Source organism: Oryzias melastigma, linkage group LG22 (genome assembly GCF_002922805.2).
Source record: "Oryzias melastigma strain HK-1 linkage group LG22, ASM292280v2, whole genome shotgun sequence".
NCBI lineage: Eukaryota > Metazoa > Chordata > Actinopteri > Beloniformes > Adrianichthyidae > Oryzias > Oryzias melastigma.
The window spans coordinates 5,250,996-5,264,714 of record NC_050533.1 but is presented as its reverse complement, the minus strand read 5'-3'; the positions used below and the strand labels follow the sequence as shown (position 1 = coordinate 5,264,714).

At 35.8% G+C, this 13,719-nt stretch overlaps 1 protein-coding gene across 2 annotated transcripts in view; it reads left to right on the top strand.

The window, feature by feature from the left end:
* The window catches only part of efna2a (ephrin-A2a), a 136,055-nt gene that overhangs the window by 84,447 nt on the left and 37,889 nt on the right, over window positions 1-13,719 (top strand). The gene's annotated exons all lie outside the window — the stretch shown is intronic.

The following is a 13,719-nucleotide window of genomic DNA, read 5'->3' as shown; positions in this document are numbered from 1 at the left end:
TTACAAACCAACATAAAAATCGAATAACTCAGTGAAGGTGAGTGTCTGTTCCAGAAAAATATAACAACTTTACCATAATTCCTAAATGTTAAATTTCTATTGCACACATAGTGAAGTAAATAGCAGAAAAACTACAACGAAGATGCAAAGAAAAGAAAAAAAGTCAGCATTTTTCACAAAGATTAATGTTGTTCGGCTGAATCATTAAAGGAAACTCATTTATTTCTAACGGTTTCAGCTTTTTAGGATTCAAGAAAAAAACAAAACATATATTTTTTCAGTGGAGAAATATATAGCTAATGGGTGGAAGAATAAATCACTAAATATAAAAAGCCTAAATGAAACATCTGCTGTGTACAGCATCTCTGTGGGTGAGCTCTGTGGGGTTTTTACACAGCAGTAGACAATAAGAGTTCACCTTTAACCCTCAGAGAAAAATATAAAACCCTGCTGGTCGCTCGCCAGTCTGTGCATTTCCGTGCAACCCTCTGTGCTCAGCCAGTCGGACGTGTGTGTGTGCTGTAAAAAGGAAAGGCTGGAGGCTTCGTGTGTGTGTGTTTCTTTCTATTCGTCCCTTGGTGAATGCCTATTTCTAGATTGGTTGGAGGGTCAAGGTTTGGCCACTGACAGAGAAAAGCTGCGCTCCTATTGAAAAAAAAGGTGGATAGAGGGGTGTGGGGGGTAGGAAAAAGCTTTTACTCCCTTTCAAAATAAAAAGAATCATGAACAGACATCAAGCTCTTAAAACCTTAACCCTTGCTCTGCCATGGAGCTTCTCCTATGATCTCATGGAAGGACGGAATAAATCCACTCAAACAATTTCAAACAAACAGGGTGGTGTAAATGTGAGTTCAATACCACATTTATTGTAAAACTGGCTAAAAAAATAAATAAAAATGAGCAAGAATATGAATAAACACAACAAAACCTTCAATAGGAATGATTTTAATTAGTCGTCAAGTGACCCCCTGCGGTCGTTTGAGTTTCTAAATCTGGCTTTTCTTTTAGCATGAGTCATGACCGCGGTGACTCACTGCGATTCATAACAGCAGTGGTGATATCACAGGGAAACTCTCAAAGCTGGGGAGTGCATTTGTCACGCTGAGCACAAACACACCCTCACAGCAAAATGTCCGGGAACTAGGTCGTTCCACGGAGTTAGATTCACCACCTAAGTTGCAAAATTGCATTTTTTTTTTCCCTCAGGCGTTATTAGAATTTGTCTAAACATAGATGAAATTAAAAAAAATTAACAGAACATCTCTTATTTAAAAAAAAAAGATTTATTTAAAAAAATCATCTTAAAAAACAAACAAAAATGAACCTCCTGAGTAAAATTTAAAGCAGTTTTTATTTTTTATTTGTGTTCAAACACGTTTGTAAAACTGACTGCTCCTGTGTGGGCAGAAAAAACTGTGTCAAAGGGTTTATTATAACGCCATAAATATGAGGGAAAACAAGTTTAGCTTCTAAAACAGGTTTGTGTAAAAGTGACCTCTGGAGAATCAAAGGAAAACTTTCCTTAATCCTCTCGTTTTGTTAAAAGCAGTCCAACAAAAGAGATAATAGGCTTGATTTTCTTGACAATGAAAGTGTGGAGGAGTTAGTTTAAATGAGCAGAGCTTGTTGGTTTCTGACCAGACTAAAGACACAAATTATTGAAAAAGGGGAATCACTTCTCAGTGGCCTCGTGGTGGAGTGTCTGCCCTGAGACTGGAAGGTCATAAGTTCAAAACGACAGTTGAGTCATACCAAAGATTCAACCTAATTCCTCCCTGCTTGACACTTGACGCATTACGGGATTGGATTGGAGGGTTAGACCACCAAGTAGCTCTCCCAGAGGATGTGTCGAATGCAGTGAATAAGTTTCACACGTACAGATGTGTGAAACTTGTCTTTCTGAACTAAAACCGTTTGCTGCAAGTCACCTTTTCTTCTGTTTTTCCAGCCAAAATTCCACAAGCTTTCTCGCTGCACTAAATTGCACCAGAGTTCACTTGCAAGGTCAAACTCAGGGAGTATTCAGACTGGAAAAGTCTAGACCGAGTTAGCTCAATTTGGTCTGGATTGAGTCCTGAACATGTTTTCAGGCTGCCGTTCAGCTGGACATTTCTATTTTTTAAGAAAACCCTGTGACTAAAGATCTCGGGCAAAGCAACGATTAAAAGAATAATGGAAGTCCTACACGTTGCAATCCTTGTCTGGATAGTTCATTGATTCACTGATAAATTTAGAAAATCTGTATCAATGCCAACGCTTTGACAACGGCTAAGACAGTGCGCTCATGAGTGTTTATGACACATAGATTGTCGGTAAAACATTGAAAGAATCAAAAGCTTCGTTTCCACTTCGATATTTTGAGTGTTTCCTTTGTAAAATGGACCCATTAAACAGTTCCGACCTGCACCCCAACTGTCCATGGAAAAATAAAACGGAACGATGGGGGCGGAGCCGCTGTACCCACCTGCTGATTGGCAGAAAGTGATGACATTAGAAAGCACCAATATAGCGCTAAGCTAGCAATTCCGTTTTCCTTTTACGATGGTATTCTTCTTAGTCGCCTGAAGTCTTTTTTCAAACAACATTAAATTCCTGTTCTACACAATGTACAAAAAGTAAAGCAAGAAAAAGACGAGCTGCTGGATGACCTCCGATGTTAGTTTTATAGTCGTCGCACTTTAATGATGCAATAACACGCTAGCGGTCTACACCACACTGAGAAAACAAACTGTTCAGTTACTATAGCTGAAACGTTGCCAGATTTGACTAGACCATACCGTACTATTGTGTACCGGACTGGACTGGACTGAACTGGACCGGACCGCTCAGTTGAAACAAGGCAAATGTCTTCATCCAACCACATTTTAATAAGTTGTATGTAATGTGCAGCTACGGTGGCCGGTTTGGTCCAGTTGTTCCACTCCGATGAAATTTAGAGCAAACCAGAGCTCAGTCCGATTGGAAATGAACCGAGACCACCTCGAAAGATGGATCAGAGAGGGGTTCAGCTCAGTGGCCTTGTGGTAGAGTGTCCGCCCTGAGACTGGAAGGTCATGGGTTCAAATCCCGGCCAAGTCATACCAAAGACTCTAAAAATGGGACCCAGTGCCTCCCTGCTTGACACTCAGCATTAAGGGTTGGATTGGGGGGTTAAACCACCAAATGATTCCCGAGCGCAGCTGTGTCTGCAAGTCACCCCCAGCGGACGGGTCAAATGCGGAGAACAAATTTCACACACCTAGGTGCGTGACAAATAGTGTGACTTTAACTTGACTTTAACTTTCCTGGTCCCGGATAAGGTCCACTTGGGTTGTTTTCAGACTAAAAATGTGTTCTACTGGTTGTTTTTCTGTGAAAATGTCTTTGGATACTTTTAGAAATCTCTTTTTTACACAAATTCTACAACAAGTTTCGCCTCACAGACACACAATCAGAAAAAAGTTTTCATTACAAAATATGAATTTGTAAAAAAAAAAATCAACCAATAAATTCCAAACCACTGGAAAAAAATTAAGCACAATTATTGTTTTTTAGTTAACAGTATTTACAAAAAAATAAATATTAATTTGTTAATTGTTTTGGATTAATCGTGGGCGTTAACGCGGTAACGTTCATAGCATTTTTATGAAAATGTTTACAAAAAGTCTCCAATTGATTTTAACTTCTTTCCAACTAACAACATATTTTATAAATGTAACCCAGAAGTAAATGTATGGTTTTTTTGTTCGTAATGAAATCTCACCAAAATCCTTATTTCCATTTATGGAAAGGTATTTTGACCAACTTCAGCTCTTCTTCTTAGTTTGGCTTCATTTAACTGGTGTGTTCCTGAATTTTTGGTCATCTTTTGGTTTTGTTGACTTCTCAGCCTGGTTCTCTGTCTTCTCTGGTACCTGTCATGGTTGGTTTCTCATTGCAGACACTAAAGCTGCTTCCTGTTTGCTGATAATCCCTCAGTAAATGGAAGAGCGTAGTTTGAGTTTCTCTCATCAAAAAGTGTTGTTGTTTCCGTTTCCTTGAGTTTTAGATTTCACGTTTGCTGTCTTGCATTTGGTCCTCCTCCAACACCTGACACGTGTCAAGAAATCCATCAGAGGAAGTACAAGTAAAATACTGTTTTTATTTCATTTCATGTGAGGTTTTTTTTTTTGTCATTTTCCTTTGCGCCAAATGAAATAAACATTAACGATTGTGGTAGAAAATAACCTCTGTAAGCCACAACACCTTCTTTATTACATTTTTAACAAATTCCAGCAACACTTGTTTTGTTGCACGAGCACCAGAAAGAGATATATGTGCAAACCGACCTTCTTATTTATGAGAGAATGAAGAAAAGATGATGCGGAAGGAGTGGTGGGGGGCAGAGATGAACTGAAAGCCATTTTGCCTGACGGAGCTGAACATCAGTGTTAATCAATTCAAGGTCACCTGAAAGGATCTCCGATTTTTCCCTGTTAGACTGCAGATTAAAATAAGCAGAATTTAAATGACAGATGCTGTCAGATTTCCAGCCCTGCTTGGGCTGCTGAGCCGAGTACAAATCCTAATTGCCATCAATCCTGAAGCTGGCATCACCTGGCAGAAATGTTCAGCAGAAATAATTGCAGGTGGCATGAAAATGCCATAAAATCATCAAAATTGAAAAATTCTTATTTTTGCATCTCCTGTTTGGGGTGTATTTTCTGGCATTAGTCAATAGCAGAGTCTGGATGTGTTCTAGGTACGGCTGAGGTGACGTTTCCGAGCCCTTCATTTCATCCCAGAACTGACTGATTATAATAAGATGATGAATTTTAATGCAGCATTCAGCCGCATTCTCCTTTCCGTCTCAGCTTGCTGCCAGCGAATAAAACCCCGGCCCTGTTTGATAGAGTAAATTCATAACTTGGTTAGTGATTTGCATTAACCCAGCTGTGATGGATGGACTCAAAACAAGCGCTGGAAAATTATTACCAAGGGGTATCCTGACAGTTTGTCCCAGTTCAGCGTGAAAATCATCTCTATATGCACCACAGCGGCTTAGTTGGACAAAAAAAAACTGTACATCCAGAGCTACTCCAGGCCCGGTTGAAGCTCTAACAAATGTATATATGAGTTTCTTTGAGCGTGCATTGGAGCATCTGCATGTACGTGCACGGCTATCTGTGACTTTTTAGGGAAGAAAAAGAAGCGAGACTTTGAGGAGAGACTCAGAGGGAGAAGCGGTGATTCTCAGCGGAGTTGTTTTGGTCATGGTGCTTGAACACTCTGATTAATGCTCATAGAGAGACACCAGATGGAAAAGGAGAGAATGAAAGGGCTGAGAGGGAAATGTGAGGAGAGGAGCACCGTGGAGGAAGATGATCAGAGAGAAAGAGGGAAAGAGCGGGACGTTGAACAGAAGCAGGTGGACGGAGAGGAAACCAAACGGCTGGAGGAGAGGACTGAGAAATTCAAACTGCACACCAAATAATTCAAAAATCTAAAATATTGGACGACAAAATCAATCTTTATTGTTTATAAAAAGACTACAACAAATACTACTTTTGCTTTAAACAAACATGGCTACGTTTAATATTAATCGAGAAGTTTTTATGCTTTTAATTTTATTTATTTTAAGTGGCTATGCATAATTTTCTAAATATGTGCAGCTAGTGCTGGTCTTTTTTCTTGATCTAGAGGAAGGGTGTTGGTTAGGGTTACGGTTAGGTCAGGGTCGGCAACCTTTAACGGTAAAAGAGCCATTAGAGCTCGTTTTCTACTGATCAAAACCTTGAAGGAGCCGCATGGTCTTACTTTAGCCTTTAAGAAAATTGGCATTCATGACATTCTCATTGTTTTTTTTAATTTTTTTTTTGTAAATGTGAATTATGTGAAGTATTTTTGGCACGAACAAAAGCAAAAATATAAAAAGAAACTATCACGTCTCAAATGGGATTTTTTTTGTTTTTACCTTTTACCTTTAGTAGAAGCCAAATTAGCGAGAAAAAAAAAAAAAAAAAACTAGCTTGTTGCTTGATTACTAGCTGAACTCCAAATTAGCAAAAAATCCTCAGTAAATGAAATCAGCTAAAAATGTTAGCGTGTTGCTAAAATAAAAGCTAAAGTCTAAATTAGCCTAAAAACACCAGTAGATAACAAAATAGTAAAAAAAAATGTTAGCCTAGTGCTAAAATATTGGCTAAACTGCAAATTAGCATAAAAAAACTCATTAAAGGCCAAATTAGCAAAAAAAAAATGCTAGCTTGTTGCTCACTTACTAGCTTGACTCCAAAATAGCCTAAAATTTCTTAGTAAACTAAATAAGTAAAAAATGTTAGCATGTTGCTAAAAATAGAAGCTAAATTCTAAATAATCCCCAAAAAACCCCAGAATATAACAAATTAGCTGAAAACATCAGCATTTTGCTAAAATGTTAGCTAAACTCAAAATTAGCATAAAATTAAACACTAAACTAAATTAGTCAAAAACATTATCATGTTGCTAAAATAGAAGCTAAAGTCTAAATTAGCCTAAAAACACCAGTAGATAACAAAATAGTAAAAAAAATGTTAGCCTAGTGCTAAAATATTGGCTAAACTGCAAATTAGCATAAAAAAACTCATTAAAGGCCAAATTAGCAAAAAAAAAATGCTAGCTTGTTGCTCAATTACTAGCTTGACTCCAAAATAGCCTAAAATTTCTTAGTAAACTAAATAAGTAAAAAATGTTAGCATGTTGCTAAAATAGAAGCTAAATTCTAAATTATCCCCAAAAAACCTCAGAATATAACAAATTAGCTGAAAACATCAGCATTTTGCTAAAATGTTAGCTGAACTCCAAATTAGCATAAAATTAATCACTAAACTAAATTAGTCAAAACATTATCTCGTTGCTAAAATAGAAGCTAAAGTCTAAATTAGCCTAAAAACACCAGTAGATAACAAAATAGTAAAAAAAATGTTAGCCTATTGCTAAAATATTGGCTAAACTGCAAATTAGCATAAAAAACTCATTAGAGGCCAAATTAGCAACAAAAAAATGCTAGCTTGTTGCTCACTTACTAGCTTGACTCCAAAATAGCCTAAAATTTCTTAGTAAACTAAATAAGTAAAAAATGTTAGCATGTTGCTAAAATAGAAGCTAAATTCTAAATTATCCCCAAAAAACCTCAGAATATAACAAATTAGCTGAAAACATCAGCATTTTGCTAAAATGTTAGCTGAACTCCAAATTAGCATAAAATTAATCACTAAACTAAATTAGTCAAAACATTATCTCGTTGCTAAAATAGAAGCTAAAGTCTAAATTAGCCTAAAAACACCAGTAGATAACAAAATAGTAAAAAAAATGTTAGCCTATTGCTAAAATATTGGCTAAACTGCAAATTAGCATAAAAAAACTCATTAGAGGCCAAATTAGCAAAAAAAAAATGCTAGCTTGTTGCTCACTTACTAGCTTGACTCCAAAATAGCCTAAAATTTCTTAGTAAACTAAATAAGTAAAAAATGTTAGCATGTTGCTAAAATAGAAGCTAAATTCGAAATTATCCCCAAAAAACCTCAGAATATAACAAATTAGCTGAAAACATCAGCATTTTGCTAAAATTTTAGCTGAACTCCAAATTAGCATAAAATTGATCACTAAACTAAATTAGTCAAAAATATTAGCATGTTGCTAAAATAAAAGCTAAAGTCTAAATTAGCCTAAAAACACCAGTAGATAACAAAATAGTAAAAAAAATGTTAGCCTATTGCTAAAATATTGGCTAAACTCCAAATTAGCATAAAAAACTCATTAGAGGCCAAATTAGCAACAAAAAAAGAAAATGCTAGCTTGTTGCTCAATTACTAGCTTGACTCCAACATAGCCTAAAAGTTCTTAGTAAACTAAATAAGTAAAAAATGTTAGCATGCTGCTAAAATAGAAGCTAAATTCTAAATTATCCCCAAAAAACCTCAGAATATAACAAATTAGCTGAAAACATCAGCATTTTGCTAAAATGTTAGCTGAACTCCAAATTAGCATAAAATTAATCACTAAACTAAATTAGTCAAAAACATTAGCATGTTGCTAAAATAGAAGCTAAACTCTAAATTAGCCTAAAAACCCAGTAGACATCAAGCTAGCAAAAACGTTACCATGTTGCTAAAACAGAAGCCATACTCTGAATTTTTTTAAAAATTGCTATTATTTTATTTTTTTATTTAGCCGGAAAGCCACCATGGAGAGATAAAAGAGCCACATGTGGCTCTGGAGCCGCAGGTTGCAGACCCCTGGATTAGGTCAATCCAGGTGACCAACAACAAAATTTAGCCTTTAATGCAACCTCCCTCCCCCGCTCGATGACACGGTTCTCGCTGGTGCCGAGCAGCCGGCCGACCCGGTTCGCGCTCCGAAGTCTCCTCTGGAGCACACACCGTCGTATACATGACGTAAAATCCAGTGCAGGAATGACCCACAATCAGAATAAGTTGTTCACGTGCAATCAGCATAACTCAGAAATCTCGTTTGGAAGGAAATTCTGATCCAAATGAGTCTGATCGGGTCAGAGTATTCTGAATGGGGTCTTTACATTTAGCGGTTTCATTCTGATAAATCAGGGATCTGCAACCCGCGGCTCCAGAGCCACATGTGGCTCTTTTATCTCTCCATGGTGGCTAAATAAAATAATAGTAATTTTTAAAAAATTAGAGTTTAGCTTCTATTTTAGCAGCATGCTAACGTTTTTGCTAGTTTCTTGTCTACTGGGGTTTTCCGGCTAATTTATAGTTTAGCTTCTGTTTTAGCAACAGGCTAACATTTTTTACTAATTTTGTTTACTGATGAGTTTTATGCTAATTTGGAGTTTTGCTAATATTTGAGCAAAATGCTGATGTTTTCAGGTAATTTATTATATTCTGAAGTTTTTTGCGATACTTTAGAATTTATCTTCTATTTTAGCAACATGCAAACGTTTTTGACTAATTTAGTTTACTCAGGAATTTTTGGAGTTCAGCTAGTAATTGAGCAATAAACTAGCTTTTTTTGGCTAATTTGGCCTCGTATGAGTTTGTTATGCTAATTTGGACTTTAGCTTTTAATTTAGCAACATGCTAACATTTTTGGCTGATTTAATTTACTGAGAAATTTTATGCTAATTTGGAGTCCAGCTAGTAATGAAGTAACAACCTAGCATTTTCGTTAATTTGGCCTCCACTAAAGGTAAAAAGTGAAAACGTAAAAAACAAAATCACATTTTGACAGATTCTAGTTTTTTATATATATATATTTTTTGCCTTTGTTGATACCAAAAATACTTATAATAATAAGCATAATTCACATTTATTAAAAAACAAAAAGAAGGTCATGAATGCAAATCCAAATTTCCTAAAGGCTAAAGTAAGTTCATGTGGCTCCTTCTAGGTTTTGATCAGTAGAAAACCAACCCAAATGGATCTTTTCCTGTTACAGGTTGCCGGTCTCTGTGATAAGGCATTTATTCTGATTACTTGTAAACTCAGCTATTGTTGTGAGCAAAAACTTACCAAATCAACCAAATGTATCATAACTGACACTATTAATACCTTGTTAAAAAAATGATATTGCAATTTTTTATGGGTTTCATCAAAGGCTTTAAAAAGCATCTTAGTTTAAAAAAATATATTTTTCCTGATGATGTAGTGGGCTTTTGCTACTAAAACAGCTAAAGGGCAGGAAAAAAAAATATCAATCACTATTATCGTATTGATCCTAATCAGTGTCCACTAAATTAAAAAACTAGTAGATAAACTTTTAGAGCAATGACCACACCTCATGCTGGACACTTTTGAAAGTAAGGAAATGAGATGCAGTCTTAAGGCTTTTACTTCCGTTGAGCTAAATCTCCCATTAAACTGGTAGGATTACACATGCTGACGCCACTTTAGCACCAAAACCAAATCTGTTGGGTGTCTAAAACCCCGTTTCTAATTGTAATCCTGCATTTTCATCTATTGCATCCTCGGAATTTAATTCCTTCAACTTAGAGACAGCCGTCAAGTCCTGTCAATTCTTCTTTATGAAATGTCCTCTTGCAGAAAAACAAGACGTTTTTTCACGTCAAGATTAGGATTTTGTGAAGTTTCTGCAACTAAGAAACAAAATAAGCATTCTCAGTAAAATTGGTCTAATTTATCATGTTAAGTATCCCTGAAATTTTCTTGAACAGGAAGTGTATAAGCAACTACACGTTTGACTTTGTTTCTGCTTGTGTATATGTGTTTAAGGTAACCCATTTTTGTGGGAAGTTAAATGCAAAACTTAAAAAAAAAACTTGAAGGACTTTGAGAGTTCTTTGAAGAGACTTTCATAAAAGTCTCACAAACTTGCATATCTAAAGGAAATGTGTCACGAGTCAGTCACATGCTGACATCCTTACAAAGCAAGAGAGCCTCCTGCAGAATCACACAAGACTGCAAAGTAGAAAAGCTGTTGAAAAATTGATTTAGAAGGAAAATGTGTGCAGCAACTGCTAAAAAAAACAGCCAATAACAACAACAAAAAAAAAAAACAGCTTTTTGTTGCATCAAAGTTAACCAATTTCTTCTTATAATTTTGGTAAAAACATGATTAAAATATAATAATAAACTGTAATAATGACATTTAATACAAATTAAACTCATTTTTTGGCAAATAATGACACTAAATACTTGGTTTTTCAGACAAAGGAACAGAAATCTTAAATCAAAGTGTTGAAATGATCATAATAGAGGTTTAAGAGCACTAGAATAAAGATGAGGGAATTCTAGATGAGGCAGAGATGATTGTTTTAGCCTTCAGTTGGTGCAATTAGTAAGTACTGAGCTGCATAGAAGGACCAACTAGACAATAAAATGCTCAAAAAGTCTGATTTTTTTTTTCTTTTGTTACCAGAGGATACCAGAGGATATATACTTAGGATACTTAGGATATACTTAGTGGTTAGCACCCTCACCTCAAAGTGAGAAGGTATTGGTTCAAATACTGGATGGGAACTTTCTGTGTGGAGTTTGCTCGTTCTTCCTGAGCACGTGCAGCTTCTTCCCACAGTCTAAAACATCTATTGTAGGTCAGTTCTTGGTGAATCTTAATTGTTCCTTGGTGTGAATGATAGTGTGTAGCCCTTCAATGATTGGGATAGGCTCCAGCAACCCCATGACCCCAGAAGTTCATAGGGTTGAATTCTTTATAATACAGAAACCCATTTGTGTAAACCCATATAAATGGATGGATATTCTTAGTAGCAGTGGATGCGGTTTATTTTTCTTGGACTAAAAAAACAGGAATGAGCTTAATGGAAGGTATTATGGTTTGCTTTCCAAGTCATTTAATATTCTGACTGGCCAGAAAAAAATGAAGCGTCTGTAAAGCTACAAGCAGTTTGTAAATCTGCATTTTGGGCTTTTATGTTGAAAATTTTCAGATTCATACATCTCTATGGAAGTTTTTAAAGACTCACTTCAATGAAAATCATATTTTTTGTGGCATTTTTCTTATAGATGACCTATATAAAATAATTTACAATTAAAACTACATTTTTGAGTATCTCTTCGTTCAAATCACGTTGGATCAGAAAAGCGGATGCTTGAAAAGGCTCAGACTAAAGACACAGCTACTGAAATGGGCGTGTCAAGGTCTCCCCTCCCTTGGCACACGCCCCAACCCGCTCACACTTCATGATGATTCTGGTTCAAAACTGGATTAATCCAATATTGCTCGTTGTTATTTTTGTGCTGCTAATGTTAGCATGAGGCTATATGCTCACACGTGAGTGTGCAAACAGATGAGGAGGGGGCAAGTTGCATTGTATCTGTATTCCTAATGAGCTACTGCCGCTGAGCATAAAATATGTCTTAAAAACGACAAAGGCTTTTTGAGTTTGGCTAAAAACTAAAAGCAAAAATATGTTTTAAGCTAATTTTTGAGAACATTTTGAACCATAAAATTGTGTTTTATCTTTTTTGAACTTTGTCTTTGGTGTAACTGTCTGTGTGACATCTACTGTTTAAATTAAATTCCTAATACAACCCAGTGATCCACAAAGAATAAAAAAAAAATCTGATTTTCCATTTCTGCACACAATTCCAAACCAAAGGTGATTTATTATAAAAAGGAGATGCAGAGACATGGTCATAAATTCTTTGCATCTTGTCCAATTTGTCATTGCAGCTTTTTCTATTAGGCTGCAAAAAAGTGAGATTCCAGAACTAAACTTTGCTGCTAGGAAATAAAAAAGGATGGATGTGCAAAAAGTTTTTGTTAAAATTGCTGCATTTCTCCACCATGGCTTATCGAGAGGAAAATATGTTGCATTCATTTTATATCTGAAATATTATCCTGTTTTTACATATTTTTTTGCTTTAATGACAACAAAGAAAGGGGAAAAAAGCACGACATCGCAAATGTTCTTTTTACATAACTGTTATGGACATATATGTACCGTTTATATGCATTTATATGTATTATATGTATTATTTTAAGATAAAAACCTATTTTTTGTGACAAAAAAAGTTTTTAAATGACATTGATTTTTCCGTTTATTTTAAATAGATTATTTCTGAAGAAAAACACTTGTAAAAGGACTCTATTTTTTGGTGCAAATAAAGATTAATTTTAATTTGAAACGTTTTAGACTTTGAACTGGATTCTGGATTAACAGATTTCTTGATTAATTCTCGTTAAATAAGTCTTTTAAAGATTATTTATTTCTGCAATTGTCTAATGAAACTATAAAAAAACATATAAAATTGCAATTTTTTTAGAGATGAATGATTGGTCAGTAAAATAAACATCTTTGAGGATTAGAAAGTGAATTGCTACCAAAAAGATTTAAATCTTGCTTTTGGCCTCTGCCGTAAATTAGAATATATAGTACTATAATTGAATTTGCTATTGGAAGGAGGACAATCCTGCCAAGGCTACAGTCATAAAGTCTGATTGCATGAAAATAAACCTTTTCCATTTGGGAAAAGCATTTCTTTTTTTTCAAAAGAGGGAACAGACATTTTAATTCATGTAATTTTACTTCAACAAGGCCTCAACATCTTCCAAAAAAGAGTAAAAAAAAAAAAATTCAAAGTGTGAATTATATAACTGACTTTGTAGCTTTCGAGTCATTTTTTAAGTAACTGTTCTGAGGGAAAATTCAACAAAGAGCATATGCAAACGGAGTTCATTATCTTACCAAAATGGGTTCAAGCCTGAAGAATCATTTCTGGCTCCGAGTTTAGCAGATGTAATGTTTCCAAAGGAGGAAAAATGAAAGAGGGGAGAGTGAAGGAGAAGAAGAAGGGAGTTTGTGAGATCAGTAGAAGGCGAGAAGATGAGAAGAGAGCGTTCGGGCACAGTGGGATTACTGTAAGATGTGGTGAGCGGGCAACAGGAATACAGAGACGGCAGAGGAGACACTTTGACAGCATCACCTCATTTTTATTTGCAGGAAAAAAATAAAAATAAAGGCAGAAAATGTGTTTGACTCAGAACTTGAGGTCAAATCTGCTTTCGTAAATAAACCGGAAACAATAAAAGAATGATTCTTTTTCACAATCGGATGCGGTCGAGTCCTCCCCTCCGCTCTTTTATTAGCCCAGCTCGCTGTAGGTCCTGCTGTGGGACTGACCTCCGCATCCCAACCTCAGTACCCTCACATCTGATCCTCGCCGAACCTCTTTTGTCTGGTCAGCTTCTACCTTGAGGTTTGGCGAGCTTCAAAAGACTGACCGACTTAATATTAGCAGAGCGTCTGGCTGCAGATCAAGCCGG